This window comes from Haemaphysalis longicornis, unplaced genomic scaffold (genome assembly GCF_048455015.1).
Source record: "Haemaphysalis longicornis isolate Haplotype H1 unplaced genomic scaffold, Haemaphysalis longicornis Haplotype H1 scaffold_8, whole genome shotgun sequence".
Lineage (NCBI taxonomy): Eukaryota > Metazoa > Arthropoda > Arachnida > Ixodida > Ixodidae > Haemaphysalis > Haemaphysalis longicornis.
Genome location: NW_027526445.1, coordinates 123252739 through 123271781, shown reverse-complemented (window position 1 = coordinate 123271781; position 19043 = coordinate 123252739). Strand labels below are relative to the sequence as shown.

The 19043-nt window shown below is 44.2% G+C and overlaps 1 protein-coding gene across 1 annotated transcript in view; it reads right to left on the bottom strand.

Moving 5' to 3' along the window:
• LOC144149806 (protein PALS1-like) overlaps positions 1 to 19043 on the bottom strand; it is a 77381-nt gene that overhangs the window by 45047 nt on the left and 13291 nt on the right. The window lies entirely within an intron of this gene.

Here is a 19043-nt window from a genome sequence, read left to right as displayed (position 1 = left end):
GATTGAGCAAGAAAAAAAAAAAAAAAAAGCGCCAGCGGTGTAGTAAATCGGTACCGCGCATCTAAAAAAAAAAGAAAAAAAAAAACTCCAGCGCTAATGCTAAAGATGACAAGACACCCTGCTTGGGAGAGGTCATCGCGACCACCACATTCTCTGAAAGCCAATATGTGGTGGAAGGATAAAATGCTTACGATGACTTCGCATCCACCACTCGCCGCGAAGACGACGACGACCTCTTTGATATATATAACGACGATTACTAGCGCCGCAACTATGCAGATAAGCAATGATATTAAAACTTAACGGTGTCCGGCAAAGCTTACCTACAACAGCTTCGCCATTCGTCGTGTCCGTGAGAGCAAGCTTCCTTAAATGTTTTTTGATCGGAGTGTCATATGCCAAGTCTAGCTTGAAGACGCTCGCAGATTGCTCGATGCGACTTCGAATGTGATCAACGAGCTCATGGAAATCGACCACAATATCGTTAATAGGAAAAGAAATCAGAATACGTTCAGCCCACAATGCAAGTGTTTGTTTATATGTGAGGCATTGCTTGCATTATTAAGCACATTGAAAACGTATACAACATATTGGTGATTTTTCAGTTCGTGGCGTTTGGCTAGGCAGTGTGTGTGAGGATGGTAAAGAAAAGAATGCAGACGTTGTGGATCTCAAGATCGGAGAAGCTGTTCCACAATTGTGTAGCATGGAACTGGTGACCACAGCTTCATTACTTAGTAGGCCCATTGCGAGGAAGGGCGGGTCGTACCAGAAAGGAGGATATGTAGCAGGTGGCAACAAATGAAACAGCCGGTGTCTCCCAATAATACGCCAGGTAGGAAGCGCAAGCAATGGCATATCCACTATAATGTAGCAGACCAGAGTGGAACCAGTCCAGGACTCGATCGGAGAGTAGGACGATTGTGCTGGGTGCGTGACCCACTGGCTGGGAGACTGCTTGAACCATCTCGACGATGCGCGATATTCATATATATGAAAAAGGCCAACACACATCGATACCAAAGCTGCGAGATCCAAACCCAGTCGCTGTGACGAAAATTTCTCGGAGGCAAAATGCACAGGTACCAATGTGCTGCGTAATACCAGTGCATGTGAAATAAATCCTGGTGGCCGAAATTATATTTAGCACTCCTCTACAGCGTCTCTAATTAAACCAAAGCAAGTCAGTTCTGTAATGTTTGCAACAATACATGTATTTATCTAAGACCGCGGATCTGAAAAGAGGAAGCACTCAGTTGTACGCAGAAACTACACGACGCGGCGCAGTGAGAGAAGTGCGCTTTCCCGCAGCGCGCTAAAAGGCTACAAGCATGCCAGGCGTGCCTCACAGCAAAGCAAGCACGGCGCGCTCCCACGCTAGCAGACGACACGAAGCCCCGTTTCCGAGGTCCTATGCGCCTGCGCCGCTTAGCTTCGATGCGCGGCCGCGGCTTGTGCGCTGGCGCTCCGCTGAGCGCGGCCACGCTGCGCCTTGTTCGCACCTAGAGTGAACGGCCCTGTACGCCCGTGGGACATCCGGATTTAACACCTCCGTACGTCCAGTCGGCAGTCCGAAATCGGGTGTATTTTGGATGTTCAGTAAAAATTTCCAGAATCGCATAACGAGAAGTTCCTACAATGAAATACTGCAGTGCACGAGGCCAATACACTACCGGGCAGACAGGCATACATGAACACAGTGAACTTGCTTCACATGATTCGTTAGCAGTTCTCCATTCTTATATATCCTTCTCCAAACAGACAACCGTTGGAAAGAATGAGCTGCTTCAAAAAAGTAAAAAAAAAAAAAGAGTCTTAATTTTAGAAATATGCAGATGAAACTTGCAATATACAAGTCAGGGTGTTGACGTATAAAATCTTTTTAATTTAAAAGCAAAGTAGCCTTTTCGTTTTTGCTTTTATATTCAATTTAAGGCGGTATTTGATGCCCCGTAGTAACTTTGTACGTCCATTGGAGGATGTCATTCGGACTTGTACATTCGTGTCTGGATGTCCGCTGTACGTCCGAAACTATACATCCAAACATGTACGTACGGTGGCCGCCCAAGCTGGGAATCGGATGTTCGGCTGTATTTCGGACGTCTGACGGACGTCCGTGGTTGCTTGGGTTGTCAGGGCAAGGGGCAAGTTTTTATAGGCTGGTGGTACATAATATTTCTCACGAAGTATCTTCATCGTCGTCTTTTATCGCGCCCATTCTCACGTCTTAGATAAGGAAGAGGTTTCCTTGCACGTGGCCGCACCCCGCTACAGTGATCCTGGCTACTCAGCGAGCGGTGGCGTTGGCCCCCAGTGGGATGTTAAAGCAGCGAGTTTTGATTGTTACACAACCGCCGTAAGCGCTCATTGACCATCCAGGATCACTGTAGCGGGGTGCGACCAAGTGCACAATGCTTCTCCCCGAATAATAGCAATTTTAACTCCATCAAACCCACTGCACGAATATTTTACTGAGCAATCTTGGAATGCGCAGATCACAAAAAAAAAACAAGAAATTTTGTGCTTCTTTCTTTGCCTTAGCTGCCTTTGCACCATAAAAAATGCACATTCTTCGTCTACTACTACTACTACTACTACTACTACTACTATTACTACAATTACTACTACTACTGCTACTACTACTACTACAATTACTACTACTACTGCTACTACTACTACTACTACTACTACTACTACTAGTACTACTACTACTACTATACATATATGGTAAAAGTCCGCTTCAATGCCGCAGCATGTCCACTGAGGATTATATATATTGCGGACAGCCTTTTGTACTTGAGTACGTGTTCGTCTGTAGTCCTCTGAGTGTTGTTTCTTAACTGAAGGTCGTTCCGTTGTCATGGGAGCATTACGCATTGCGAAAGACCGAAGGCAATCCTGCTGAAGTTTCGAACACAGAGCCACCTGGGGCACGGCTTTCTCCGTGACCTGGGGCACGTGCGGAGTCTGAGGGTGTTCCACCAAAGGGAAGCCATATGCGATGAACCTGCTGCCCTTCCGCATCGCGCTAATCGGGCGCTAATAGGCAGACCTCCGCCACCCCGGCTAAAAGTGTTCACCCTCGGCTCCTGTGGAATCGACCGGAAGCAACAGCCCTCTGGCACCGAATGGGCGGACGGTACGGTGCGCAGGCGAAGTAAGAGCCACACGTGCGCAACATACATCGGCATCTTTCCTGTGGAAGGTTCGCGCGCCGCTCGAGAGACCACGTAGCGCCTGGTCCCGCTTTCCTTCGGGTGGTTCATTGAAATCGAAGGAAAGAAAATTGAGTAGTCACTGGACTCCTTGAGGGTGCGTGGCCAGCGAGGCTTCGCGGAAACACCGCATACCCTCGACTCCTAATTAATTTAGAGAGGAGAGAACAATGCCGTCAGCTCTGCGGATGCATTTTTTGTACAGACAGTGGACGGGATCTTACGGGCACAGGGTAAGCCCTATACTTCCCATGCATTTTCGGCCACTTTGAGGTGCATTTTTCTCGGCATCTAATAAAGGTATCTACATTTGTGCTATTTTGTGCTATTTTAATTGTAGTAGAATTAGGAACATCCATCAAAAATTCATTTTTTATGATTTATCCGTTAGTAGCTAACTTTTGGCAATATCTTAGTAGTTAAAGTTGTGTATTAAAAAAAAACGATTGCGTGCATTTTTTTGAGTTCTAGTACAATAGCTGTGACAAGTTATGTAGATGACAGAGAAAAAAACTCAGCTCGTTGTCCTGGAAGATATAGGAAATAATGGTACCTATGCATACCTATGCAATAAAAAAAAACATTGTTTTGGGATAATTGTGTTTAAAGTTAAAAAAGTGGTGAAAAACAATACTTTTTTTTAGCCAGAAAAACCACTGGGGCCATTTATTTAAAAAGAACCAGGTTCGTAATCACCGTCAAAGTTTTTTTTTTTTTTTTGCTTTTCAGTCGGTCGTCTGTCCTTCCTTGCCCATTTTGTGCACCATCGTATACAGCTCTGTTCGTAAAGCATTTTCGCTCGTGGTCAACCTCTTTCAGCCTCTTGATGGTGCTGTTGCGCCCAGGTTTTGATCCGAATGATTTCAAATTGCTGCCCCATGCGTTGCTCTCATCATTGAATGGAAGAACAGCATCCACTGTTGCCATCTTGAGAGTGTGAAGCCCAAAAAAGACGTTTCTTTCGTGCGCGGCTCCGAAGGACAAATGTGTAAAAAACGTGCAACAGCAACACTTGAATTGCCCTCTCTGCAAAATCAGCTTTGCAATGGTTGCTAAGCAATTTCTTAATGCAGCTGCATGGTTCAAAAAAGCGTTTTCATCTGAAACTGCAAGGTTCTCGATGAAAAAATGCCAATAAACACGGAGAACATTCTTAAAAAGGGTGTGGTCACTTACTACTTGCTTACGGAAAAACTGTTTTTGAGCGAGAAATACGGCTTTCCTAGAAGAAGTGTGAATATGAAAAATGTTCACAAAGAACTGAACCTCCCCAATTGCGGAGAAAAACAAGTATTTTCTTTTTTAAAGTTTGCCTTACCCTGTGCCCTTAATCTGCACGTCATCCAGAGCCAACTTTTCCGCAAATAATAATAATAATAATAATAATAATAATAATAATAATAATAATAATAATAATAATAATAATAATAAACCGTCATCAATTGCTAACGTGCCCAGGAACAGCCGGAGGGCCTTTATGCTGGCGCACAAAAAAAATACAGGCAATGTACGATGCACACATCTCACAAGTAATGGAATTAAGGGACAGCGTTGCTAACACTGAGAAAAAAAATAACTCTGTCGTACCCCTAAATATACATGCACCCACAAAAATCACACGCACGCAAACATGGGCGTCGGCAGGGGGGTGAAAAAGGGACACTTGCCCCCCTCAAGCCGCGGCTGCAGATTTGCCCCTCTTCCTAACCTCCTCTACTCCACCCGTGCTTGCTTAACTTCTCGCTGTCATCGATGGCCAGAAACTTTCCAGAATGTTTATTGCGACACCAACGCGTAAAAAAGCGGGGAGGGTACGTTTTTGTCGCTCTTTCTTCAGAGAGCACGCACGTAGACGTTACCAACACATACCAGTCACCACTGGAAGCCTTTACCGTGCAAATTCTGTTCCTGTCATTTTTCTCGAAAAACAACAACGGAGTTGTCACTTCAGATGAGTTCGAGAGCTACCGTGCGCTACCATTTCAAGATTAGCTACGCCTGGGTTCTTTCTTAGCCGCGCACTCGCCAAACGGCAAGGGGCTGAACCACTCAAGGGCCCTGCCAAATGTGTTTGAAATTGGCTGGCTTGTGTGCGCGTTGCACCTACGAAACCGTCTTGCCAGAAGCTGCTGTTTGACGTCCAAACATATACAATCAAACCCGGTTATAACGAACAGCGTAATTGAACGAGATTTGTTCGCTATACAAAGTAATTCGATATAACAGAAGCCGCTTATAACGAACTTCAGTGTCCAATTCTTTATAAAAATGTGAACCGTTTATGCAAAACGTGACAATGAACGAAAGACCATGCTTCGCACCATGAATAGCAATTTACTCCAAAAGAAATGTATAGCAGAGAAATCCACATAAATCCACACCTATTTGCAGTTGGCAGTGGTTTTTGCCCGAACACTGCGTTTAGCACCATCAACGAGAATCGCACTCTCTACACGCGACATCATTTAGACGAACTCTAGTCCACTTCCCTTTATTTCGGAGCAGTATCGACTGATTGTAGGGGTTTAACGCGCCGACGCAGCGCAGGCGATGAGGCGCGCCGTAGTGGAGGGCTCCGGATTAATTTTGGTAACCTGGGGATTTCTAACGTGCGCCGAAATCTCGCACACACGGGCGTTTTTGCTTTTCGCCTTCATCTGCAGAAAAGCGGCCGCCGCGGCCGGGAATCGAACCCGCGACCTCGTGCTCATCAGCGCAACGCCTTAGCCACTGAGCCACCGCGGCGGGATTTCGGAGCAGTATCACCGCAGCACATCGGTAGCAGAGAGGACTTCTTGCAACGTCGGGAGAGGGGAATCGTCTTCGGGCAGCGGCTCGTTGGTGGCACCGGCACCAGACGCCATCACTTCAGTCATTTCAGAATCCAATGGGCTCACTGTTCAGAGCAACGCCGTCGTCGGCTGGCAAATGGCGCGGATTGCTCCCGCTAAGGGGTTCCATGGAAGCGCAGCCGCGCTAGGCGGCAGCCCAGAGGCTAGGCGTAACCAGTGTAGTAGAAGCGCGCTGGCGGGCGTTTGGTGACCGATCGCGCGGGCTCAAAGTTCAATATACCCAATTTTTAGTTTGTTATAAAAATATATTGACCCGAAAGTGTTTTATTCCCGGATACACAAGGATTTCGCTGGCGTCATATCCATCACGGAAGTGACGCCAGTACAACGAAGCAAGCGGCCTGTAAAGGGTGCACCCCTGCACACACGGTCTTCTCGCGGGGAAGCAACCTTTGGTACTAAAAAGTACGTTATACATAGGGTTGTTCGTTTTTGGGTTTTATATTTTAACACGAAAGTGTTTTATGCCGGGATAGACCAAGAATTCCCTGACGCCATATCCGTCACGAAAATGGCGCCAGTACACCTTTGCCGAAGCGACCCGCAAGCAGGACGTCGCTCGCCAAGCACACCCACAAGACAGCCGCCGACCCGCAAGTCATGCTGAGCTGCAGATTTCGCTGCACATTTCACTTTCGTGTTTTGTCGATTCCTATGTCGATTCGCTGACGTCATATCCATCACGGAAGTGACGCTAGTACAACAAAGCAAGCGGCCTGTAAAGGGTGCACCCCTGCACACAGGGTCTTCTCGCGTTGAGTGTTCGCTATCCGAGTTCGTTATATACAGCGACTGTATCTCCTTTTTTCCGCACAGCTTTGCAACGCCCCAATAGCAAGGAACCAGATTCCGGCGAATATGATAATCCGTTCCGACAGCGCGGACCCTTAACCGTGTTCAGCACAAATGGCCAGAGAGGCCATCATCATCAACAAAATGAATGCATGCCCAGCTTAGGAAAAAGCCTAATCGGCTAACCTCTTCTTGGGCAAAACACTAACCAAACTCGATCCATTACCAATGTCTTGCTTTCTTGTCTCTTTCTCGTCATTCTCGGAGGACAACGCCCTTATCCCGCGCGGGCTGGGCATCACCCGCGAAGTTGGCCCGTTAGGCTGCGATACACATGCCCAGAGGTCGGCGAACTCACTCATGAGTCCACTCACTCAGACTCATTTGGACTCAAACTTACGCGTGAGTTTGAGTTTGAGTGAGCGCGAGGCTAGTGTGGCATGGTGAGTTTGAACTTGAGTGAGTTTGAGCCGAGTGATCGCGACTGAGTTTGAGTCCGATTGAGTTTGAGTACGCCTGAGACCTAGTGAATTCTGAGTCCATTTTGAGTTCTGAGTACATTTTGAGTTTGAGTCCATTTTGAGTTCTGAGTACATTTTGAGTTTGAGTCCATTTTGAGTTCTGAGTACACTTTGAGTTTGAGTCCATTTTGAGTTCTGAGTACACTTTGAGTTTGAGTCCATTTGGAGTTCTGAGTACATTTTGAGTTTGAGTCCATTTTGAGTTCTGAGTACATTTTGAGTTTGAGTACATATTGAGTTTTGAGTACATTTTGAGTTCTGAGTACATATGAGTTTTGAGTCCATTTTGAGTTTGAGTACATATGAGTAGCCTAGCAGGCAGCTATGGTTGGCTGTGAAGTTTCATGCATTACTGACTGTGGGCTCAGAATTCAGGTTACCTGCGGGTACGGTACCAATCGCGATCTGCGTTGGGAGGGAGGGGGTGTCTGAGTTTTTTTAGTTTCTTGTTGAATTTTCATGGCCATAAGCACTTGCTGTATACCTAATTTTCGCGGCTGGGCGCGTGAGTGGTAATTGACTGGTGAGGTCATAAAAAAGGGTTGTCTTAACTTTTCCTCCTGACGGATCCACTAAGAGCGTGGGAAAGGGTGGTGGGAAATCACACGGCGGCGCTGGTGTGCTGGTTGTTCGCCTGCTACTGTTAACGGCTTGATATACTAGGGGTCACAAAGGAAAAGGTGAAAGCCGGGGGGCTGTTTCAAATGAATTAGCTGAACTGACTGGGCAGCGCCCTTAAGACAGAATAATGACCACATTAGATTGGGTGAAAAGTGAAACTGATGAGGCTAAGGCGTGTACGGTATCAAATGAAAGGTCCGGATTGCAAGGTTCATATAATCATCATACTCCCGACAGAAAGTGTATCTTCCATGAAAAAATCCCTTGCCCTTCCACCCCTTGCCACGCGCAGAAAATTTTCCAGGCTGTCATACTTCCACTCTCTGTATCACAGCGCCCACCCGTTTGCACGCACTCACATTCGTCCAGCCCCGCACGTTTCATCTCGCCTTGATCATGCGCATAAAGTCAACCCTATATTCGCCAGAACAAACGCTTATCAAAATTCCCCGCTTCTACTCAGCATCGCCGAATGGAATTCATTGCCATCCCACATAGCCATCTTGACGCAGACTTCATCGTTTCAATCTGCACTCTTAGCCTTCCTTGAAAATGAATGTTTATGATGTTTTTTTTTACGGCTTCACATCTGTATTTCCGCTGTACGGCGCTTCTTGTGCCTAAAATGTTTTTAGTGTAGTAGTTCCTATTGTTCATGTGGTTGATTTATTGAACTGTGTTGCCAAGAACTGATTTTATCTGTGTATAATTTAGTCCCCCCCCTATGTAATGCCCACGGGCCCTTAGGGTATGTATATGTATGTATGTATGTATGTATGTATGTATGTATGTATGTATGTATGTATGTATGTATGTATGTATGTATGTATGTATGTATGTATGTATGTATGTATGTATGTATGTATGTATGTATGTATGTATGTATGTATTAACGGAATCACGCGGGGTAAATAAAAAAATGCTTCCTGATTGTAGTCATCAGGCAGTCATAATGAGTCATAGATTGGGTTAAAATTTAAAATGACGCTGCGAGGGCATGTGGGCAATCAAATTCAAGGTCTCGATGTGGGCAATCATTCGGGACGAAAATGTGTTATGGATATGTTATGGGTTCGGTGTGCTGGGCCTTTCGGTATGGGCCTTTGGCCTTTCCAGCACACCCCAGCCCTCCTGGGTTGAAATAAAGTATTGTTATTGTTATTGTTATTGTTATATATCATGACGTAGTCATGGTAAGTCATAGATTGGGTTAAAATTCAAGTTCATGGCGCTAGGGCGTGTGGCGTATCAAATGAAAGGTCTCGATGAGGGTAATCTCGTGCTTCCTGATTATTACCATGGCATAGTCAAAATGGGTCATAAATTAGGTTAAAATTCACAATGACGCCACTGGGTGTCCGGGGCATCAAATTGAAGGTTCCGATAAGGGAAATCACGTGGGACGAAAATGTGGTAGGGCTATATCATGAGATAGTCATAGTTAGTCATTGATTGGTTTAACATTCAAATTGATTCCACTAGGATGTGATGGGTATCAAATTAATGGTCTTGATGAGCGGAATCACGTGGGAGAAATACAAAAATGCTTCCTGGTTATAACCATGAGATTGTCATGGCGAGTCTTATATTGGGGTAAAATTCGAAGTGACCCCGCTAGGGCGTGTAGGGTATCAAATTTACGGTCTTGAGGAGGGGAATCACGTGGTACAAATAAAAAAAGGCTTTGTAGTTCGAATCATGAGATAGTCATTATGAGTCATAGATTGGGTTAAATTCAAGGTGAGGCCGCTGAAGCATGTGGGGCGTCAAATTGAAGGTTCCAGTTAGAAGAATCACGTCGCACACTTAAATAACGCGTCCTGGTTACAGTCATGAAGTCATGGATAGTTTGACTGGTATGAATTCCGTATGACCCTGCTAGGGTGTGTGGGGTATCAAATTAAAGGTCTCGTCGAGAGGGATCACGTGGGACAAATATAAAAATGCTTTCTGGTTATAATTATGAGGATATAGCAAAAGGTATATAGCAAAAGGTACACACTCACACTCACACGCTCACTCACTCACTCACTCACTTTCACTCACTCACTCTCACTCACACTCTTACTCACTCACTCACACTCACTCTCACACTCTCACTCTCTCACTCACACTCTCGCACTCACACTCTCTCACTCACTCTCACACTCACACTCTCACTCACTCATACTCATACACTCACACACTCTCACTCACACTAACTCTCACACTCTCACTCACACTCTCACTCTGACTCTCACTCACTCACACTCTCACTCACACTCACACGCTCACTCACTCACTCACTTTCACTCACTCACTCTCACTCACACTCACACTCTTACTCACTCACTCTCACTCACACTCTCACTCACTCTGTTGGTACAAAAACCTACACTCGCCAAAGTGCCTCTCACTCACTCTCACTCACACTTTCACTCACACTCACACTCTCACACTCACTCTCACTCTCTCACTCACTCTCTCACACAATCTCTCTCACACTCTCTCACTCACTCTCACTCTCTATCGCTCACTCTCTCTCACACACTCTCTCACTCTCTCACTCACACACTCTCAAACACACACTCACACGCGTGCATGCTGGAAGTTAACAGCTGGGTACGGTGGCGGTCATTGCTTACAACGACAGCGTGGTGTTTTTCCGAGCTACGAGAGCTCATCCCACCTAGAAAATGCTAATAAAAACTAATACAAGTGCCTCAGCAAACAACGAGGCACTTTTTTGTTTGTCCCACGTGAGTTCCCTTCTCGAGACCCTCAATTTGATACCCCACATTCTTTAGCGCCACACCTCTCTGCATTTTCACCCAATCTGAGACGATCTATGACTCCCGTGTTACACGGTTCGCCATTTTCGATATTGTTCTTATTTTTTTTAGATTTTTAAAATTTAGTTTTATCAATTCTCTACATTTACGCTTTTATAATGATTACAGGTTGAACTTCCGTGATATCTGCATTTTTGTGTATATGCAGGTCGTTACAAGATCATGGCGGGGATAGGGGAGGGGTGTACTCGGCAAAGAATGCTACGCAATAAAACAGCAAAGGTATATCCATGAACGCCTCACGCTTCAGAGATTCGCGGGGACAGTTCGCTTTGACACAAGGCGTTTTTTTCAGGATGCAGAGCAAGAATGCATGGAACCGTAACCCTAAACAGCTTCGACATAAATGAACGGAGCAGTGAGCGCACGTCCCCTCACCCAATCTTGCTTGTTTTGACCTGGGGACCCAGCACACCATCGAGCCTGGACCGCCTCTGTCGTGAACACAAACACGGAGCCTACATCAAGAGTTTGGTATCCAATATATACGTACAATTGCTTCCAACCAGCGCTACTCTTCATGGGCAGCAGATATAGCTGTATTAAATCTGCAATGAAAATTGTTTCCGACTTCACAGGAGCTACGGTGTCATGTCGTGGCGAATGCAAGAGTTTGAGCTCACGAATTTTCACCCGTAATATTTTTACCACGCGTGAATTTGAAAACACTCCGGACATCTGACCCCGAGTAAATTCCTAGCATGAGAAAGTTGTGAGGCCATTTGAGTTCTGAATTCATTTTGAGTTCTGAGTTCATTTTGAGTTTTGATACATTTTGAGTTTTGAGTCCATTTTGAGTTTGAGCACATTTTGAGTTTTGAGTACATTTTGAGTTTTGAGTACATTTTGAGTTTTGAGTCCATTTTGAGTTTTGAGTTCACTTTGATTTGAGTACATTTTGAGTTTTGAGTACATTTGGAGTTTTGAGTACATATTGAGTTTGAGTACATTTTTAGTTTTGAGTCCATTTTGAGTTTGAGTGCACTTTGAGTTCGAGTACATTTTGAGTTTTGAGTCCATATTGAGTTTGAGTACATTTTGAGTTTGAGTATATTTTGAGTTTTGATTACATTTTGAGTTTGAGTACATTTTGAGTTCTGAGTACATTTTGAGTTTTGAGTCCGAGTGAGTCCTGAGTTTTGCGCTCAATGTGAGTTTAAGTTTGAGTGAGCGCAGATGTGCTGCTCAGCATTGAGTCTGAGTTTGAGTGAGTGGTGATTCGAAAAAAAAATTGTGAGTGAGTTTGAGTGAGCCGCGCCAACTTTGCCGAGGTATGCACATGCCTAGAATGAAGCGTTTATGTGCTTGTTGTGACCCTTAACTTGCCAAAGCGTAGGATTGCTTAATGAAAAGTTGCCTTTTTTCTTCTAATCTTGTGTAATTTACGGTCCCGTCGGATTCACAACTGAGGAAGCTGGGTGTTCTATAAATGAATAGAAAAATGCTGTTTAGCGTGATTTGTTAAAAAATAGCTATTTTAAATTTTAAATCGACAAATGGAGGTTTTGAAAGTGTACCAGCACATGCTTCTTACGGTGGGAAAAAATTAGTGAGCATACAGGATAAAAGCGCAACTAGTCTTTACGGGCTATATGTGCCGCAAATCAGTGCACGTCACATGCACCGCCCAAACACTCTGGAACTCTCCTGCCATCACCAAAGGAAGCTTGACTTTAGGTTAGGTTAGGTATAACTTTATTGGTGCCTGCAAAACTACGGGTTTTACGTGCCGCGATGCGGGCCTGGCATCGACCTAGGAGTTGCTGTTACTCTGCACAGCGCCAACGCATCCCTTTGCCGGGTCGCACCCCGGGCCTCCTGGACGGCCCGAAGTTGGCTTTACTTTTGTAGCAGTGCGAGGCGATTAAGAAATACTGCCATTTCGATAACTTCGACTGTGAAGCTCAACTTTGGCGTCGATCGCGGATGAGCACGGACTTCAATGGATACCCGACGGATCTTCTGGTTCTCACTATAATATCAGTCGCGATCTCCAAAGGCTATCATACTCTCCGCAGAGACGTGCTGTCCTCGCCGAGCGTTTCTGAGCGCTATTTGGCGTGTGAAAATGTGGCTTCGTTCGACAATGTTGACAACCGTTTGTCTGGACGCCCCTTGCGAAAATGCCATATATGGCCCATATATAAATTATATGTGGCCATATATAGTTATATATGTGTTCATATATAGCTACCACTTGCCATATATGGCGGCAAATAGGGCCATATATGGCGTGCTCAGCCCATATATGGCGTCAAATATGGCCTTATATGGCCCCACGTAGAGCCATATATGGCTTAAATTACAGTCATATATGGCCCAGCCAACCCATATATGGCGAAAAAGTACAGCCGTATATGGCCCGACCAACCCCTATATGGCGCCTTGTCCCACCATATATGGCGATATGGCGCTAGATGCTTCTTTATATGGCATGAACAACACCTATATGACACCATCAGATTTATGTATTACACGAAATGCAGCCAGATATGCTTCCAGTTACTGATATATACAATCGATTCATGCAGTTCCAAGGCAATATACAGGGTGTCCCAGCTATCATGCACCAAGATTTAAAAAAGGAGCAATGGTGTTACTCGAAGAAAAACCTAGTGCGTAATATTTGCAGTAGCCTACTGTGGACAAGCGGACAGTATTTTTTCGTTAATGATGCTTAACAAATTAATTGTAATTATATTCTAGCTCGAGAATCACTGTTCTAATCCCTGAAGTGCCAATGAGGCAATTGTAGGTTTCCACGAGGGGCGTCTAACTGCGGTATTTTCAGCGACGAACTAATTGCGTGCTCATTTATTCTGACTGATAAAGAAAACCCGCGAAATATAAAAAATACCCCGTGACGGCGCTTCCACGCGCATTGTAAAGCAGCGTCCCCAAATAAGCTGATTGAAAGCAAATTCTTCGCCTGTCACCCGCCCGAAGAGACAGCGCATCACCTTGATAATGACATGCATGAAAGGAGCAGCAACAGGGAGATTCGCGAGGCACGTGTGCAGATAAGGCACAAACTCGGTCGCGATTTCTTTTTTCTTTCTTGTGTTTATTTCATTCTGGCAAACTTAGAGGCAGCCTGTTTGAGGGCATTGCTTTACGATGCGCGCTAATGCGAGCGGAGGCGCTGTCACGTGGTATTTGTCCTATTTCGCGGGTTTTCTTTATCAGTCAGAATAAATGTGCACGCAATTAGTTTGTCACTGGAAATGCCCCATTTAGATGCCCCCCGTGGGTACTTACAACTGCCTCATTGAAACTTCAGTGATAAGAACAGTACTTCTCGAGTTAGATAATTAATTACAATTAATTAGTTAAGTCTCATTAAATAAAAAATGCTGCCCGCTTCTTCACAGTACTGCAGACATTATGCACTAGGTTTTCTTCGAGTTACACCCTTACTCTTTTTATAAATCTTGGTGCATGATAGCTGGGGCACCCTGTATATGCAAATACTATATTTAATTAACAATCGCAGGAATATGAATTCCCTTTCATTATAAATTCCCCCAAAACACTTTCTCTTTAATTGTTAAGTTAGGGTGCTGATAGTTTTTTTTTTTACTATACAGAGATCTTTCCTTGCGTTCTTCAAAACTGCAATTATATTTAATGCAGCTGCCTTAGTTCTTTATTTGTCATATCCAACAGCACAAGAAACAGTTTTTAATCTTTTTTTTCAACACAGTATTTATGTACAGCATCGTCCAATAGCTCGTTATGCTTGCTGTGAAAAACATTTCGCAGTTAACAGCATTAATTAGTTACGAGAAAAAATATATTTGCAGTATAAAAAATAACTAGAGGTGGCATTTGAAAGTTTGAAACCTGTTTATTAATCGGAGCGCTCTGGCGAGTACGTTTAAAATTGCGTTCAGTAGACAAAGAGAATGTTCACAAATCACACTCTGGCAGAACTCTTCTGCTATCGTGATTATTTTTCCAGTTTGAGAAAGATATGGTTTTTTTGTACATAAAATCATTGCCTCTCAATAAATATCTCTTTTTAGTAGCGCTATGTCATATTACGCTACTTTTTTTTCCATTGTCAAAGCATATATTAATTGCTTTCATAGCTAATGAGACGGCATTTGGGTAGAACCGCTCAGTTTGTCCTCCATTAATGGTCCGTGCCGGTACCGGCACCATGCCATGCGGTATGCCTTCGCTGTATGGCACGGTATGCCTTCGCTGCGTCACAGAAAGAATGCAAAAGGACTGGCGAAAATCCATCTCACAGACAACGACATCGCGATTCACGCGCTATAGTATACAGCGCAAAATGCTTTTAAGAATGAGCGCTGTCCCGAAGCGTGAATATTTTTTGCAATCTTGATTCGCAACATCATGCAAATTTACGTCGCTATTGGGTCGGCGCAGGACAGTCGTTTCAAAAACCTGAACCTTCGATCGTTCTGTTCGATAAATTTGTTGCCGTAAAGTTACGGAGTAGTTTCTGAGTGTGACGTATGAGCGTTAATGAACATTGAAACTTGTAGCCGTTAAGAACAAATAAGAGCTTCCTTCCTTTTTCAACGTGATATCTGGATGCCATGAAACTTTGCTTACAATATTAACCCTTCCCCTTTTTTTCCGCGGTCCAACGGGTCCCCCCTCAAGACAAAATCCTGCCGACGCCCATGCACACAAACACGCTCATACAAACAGAGGTACAGCGCCTTGCACAAAGGTATATGACGCCACGCCAGTGATCGTCACACACAGATACTGTTTCAAAAATATATGTAAATGAAAACAATGTTTAGTTGTGTGTAAACGAAGTGACTCAAGATAGCGTATATGTGAGAAATGGAGTATACAGTGGAATATCGATAAACGGAAATCGCTTAAACGGAATTGCCGCTTCAACGGAATAGCCTGTAAGTTGGTTGTTTTTGTATTCAGATAACGTAACGTAAAAAAAAACCTCTCGGTAATCAGAACTAAAATTTCCGCGTCACCGTGTAAACGGAACCACAAATGGAACTTCTTGTAAAACCCATTGACATGAGAATCAGCTTTTTACGGTTCCGGCTGTTTCGTTTTTTTTTTCCTCCGTGTTTTTTTTTGTAGCCTCGTTGCCCTCGTAGCCTCGTCTCGTTAGTGGTCCGCCGTGTTAGCGCAACGAATGCAACATCGCAGTTCTTGTTACAGTCGCAGTCGTTCGGTTTCGATTCAAGGCGCCGAGGTTACAGGGCTCAGCCTCTGCCGCCTCGTTCGGGAGCTGCTGGACGCATATGGGTCCCGTGACTAGGCCCACCGCATCTGGTGCCTGCGCGCACACGGCTCAGTAAAAGTTGATTCGTGGCGCTATTCGTGCTTCATTACAGCGTTGCCGTCCTATAAATTCGGTGGCTCGCAAGCAGTCGCGAAGTTGAGGACTCTAGCCTCCGTAAAGATACAGTTGCAAGGACTCAAAAAAATAAATAATTGAGCCATTTTGTAGTGCACAGCGACTCATTGTTGTCAAATCAACTTTGTGAATGCTGTGCCTAAACATCTTGTAGTTTTCTTGCTTTCTGGAAAACTATCAGGTATCATGACATTCACCTTCTAGCTGCTTAGAGTTTTGTGAAATGGTTTTAAGAGTGCGTACGCGCATAAGTTTGCACTTTTACACATGTATCTCAGTAAACAGAACTCCTGTTAATCGGAACTAATTTTTTCGGTCCTTTGAAGTTCCGTTTATCGAGAGTATAAGGAATATGCATGTAGAGAATACCAGAAATTCAATAAAGTGAATTCAAAAAAGATATAAAGGATTGTTTTGTTAGCATTTTATCCTCAAATGACCGCTCGTAAAGAACAGATACAAAAATGTGAAAATGTCACTTACATGGCAAGCTCACAGATATGTTTGCGGAACTGTGTCGAGGAATTATTAAATATGTCTAAATATTCGGAGTACTGATTGTACGTACACTGGGGGCGAAACGTGGGGCACAAGTCACGCAGACATGTGGGATTAAAAAATGTAAAATGTGTCGCGTCTTCTGGTGGATTTTCGCGGCACATGGAGTGAAACATGTTGCAGCATTTCACCACAAGACACTGTGCCGTGAATGAATTTGAACAGGAAAAGAACATCCGGCGAACATACGCCTGGAGGTTAAGCAATTAAGGTAGCATCGGTGCAAAGGATGACCCACAAATAAAATTGTTAGAAGTAGAAAAGCGATCGTTGAAGATAGCTATAACCTTTTTTCTGGACACTTTCAATAAGCATACAGTTTGTTTTGCGTGTACTGTTCCATACTACAGAAGCATACTGGAGCTGCGGACGTCAAATAGTCGTGTACAGCTTGAGAAGACAGCCCGGCTCATTGAACTCCTTTGATAGGCGACATGCAACGCCAAGAGATCGGAGGGCCCGCCTAGTGATCTCCCGGATGCGCGGGGACAAGCTAAACTTACTGTCGAAATTAACACCAAGATCCTTAACCCCCACGGCACGTAGTAGTGCTTCACCGTTAATGTTATAGGAGGACAATATGACGTCAGTTTTTCTAGTGTATGTCATCACTTTAGTTTTAGATGTATTGACGAGGAGTTTGTTGCGTGACCACCAATACGAAAAAAGGCGTGATCGCTCCCTGGAGAGCGGGGGAGCCGGCAGTGTTTGAAACAGCCTTAGTTTGACATCATCAGCTATAAGAGAAAGTGACAATCATGAATTACTGAGAAAACATCACTTATAATAATTAAAAACATAACTGGCCCCAGAACAGAGCTCTGGGGGACACCGCTTGTGGCCTCGTAGGGGAGGGAAGACTTCCCGTTTGCATACACGAAGAATGATCTATCCAATAAATAATTACATAAATGAGATGCGAGGGATGGTTGCAAATCGCGATGAAGCAGCTTCTTAAATAATATATCGTGGCGTACGACATCAAAAGCCTTGCTCAAATCGAAGTAAATGACATCGATTTGAACAAGGTTTTTAGGACAATCAATCAATCAATCAATCAATCAATCAATCAATCAATCAATCAATCAATCAATCAATCAATCAATCAATATTTATTTATTTTCGGTGCCAAGGAACAACCCTAGGGTCTTGGCGCTGGTACACCACACAACACAATAAAAACACTGAAATTAACACGAGAAAACACACAAAAAACCATATGTATGACAGAAACAACAAAGTAAAAATAGTTACAGAAATCTCAGAAAGAAAAAAAAGAAAAAAAAAACAAACAAAAGGTTGCAAGCCATGACACTCGGTTAGTGAAACGCTAAGCAAATGTTTAAGGAACATGACATAGAGTAATATAATAATTTTAATAATAATAATAATAATAATAATAATAATAATAATAATAATAATAATGTTAGTATTATTACGGGCCCAATATCCCATGCGTACATATACGGATATAACGCGACGTGTAAGGCATTATGGAGCGACAGATTAAGTCGTCAAAGAATGCTTACGTATTCAGGAATGTGCACGCCTTCCCCATTGTCCCGGCTAAGCCACGCATATGCTGCGCGGTGACCAAGACATCCTTTTGTAGTCTCTGTCGCGCTGTATGTAATAAGCATAAATTTATGCGTCGCCATCTTTTAGGTAGCTCTACACTTCATCTTTTCATCTAATCAAATTAGGCCTCTCCCGAAATGACCGAAAGGAAAATATTGATGTCCTGCTGGAGCGCCGAGAGAACCTCGGCACGGCATCGCCACTGACGTCAAAAAAATGCACGACGTGTCTCAAGCGAGTCGGGAACGACAAGAGCTCTTTTCCGATATTGCCTTCCTTCGAGGACATCACCTAAACCTTCGAGCTCTTTGGAATGATGGCAAACTCCACTGACTACAACTAGCAGACTTCTATTAAAATTAATCGCACCTACAGACATATATACAACTAAGCGCAGTTAAGGTTGCTATTTGAGCACCACTCCTTAGAGTTTCTACAACTATATTGCAGAGTCTAAGACTTTATAAGCCGGAAGCTACTGAAGAGTACTGCTGATTACATCCTGAACGCGTACCAAGTTTTATTTCACGTTTTAACCCGCCAAAGCCTGTGCCGTGCATTGGAAGCGAGCTACGGTTTGGGGCCCCGGGACAATTCAGCCTGCTTCGGGGACTCGAACGCGCGCGGAATTCTTGGCGCAAGGCCGTTTGTGCATTCCACATCCACTAGGGAAACAGCCACCGCAGCGCTGGAATGGAAGCGGCATC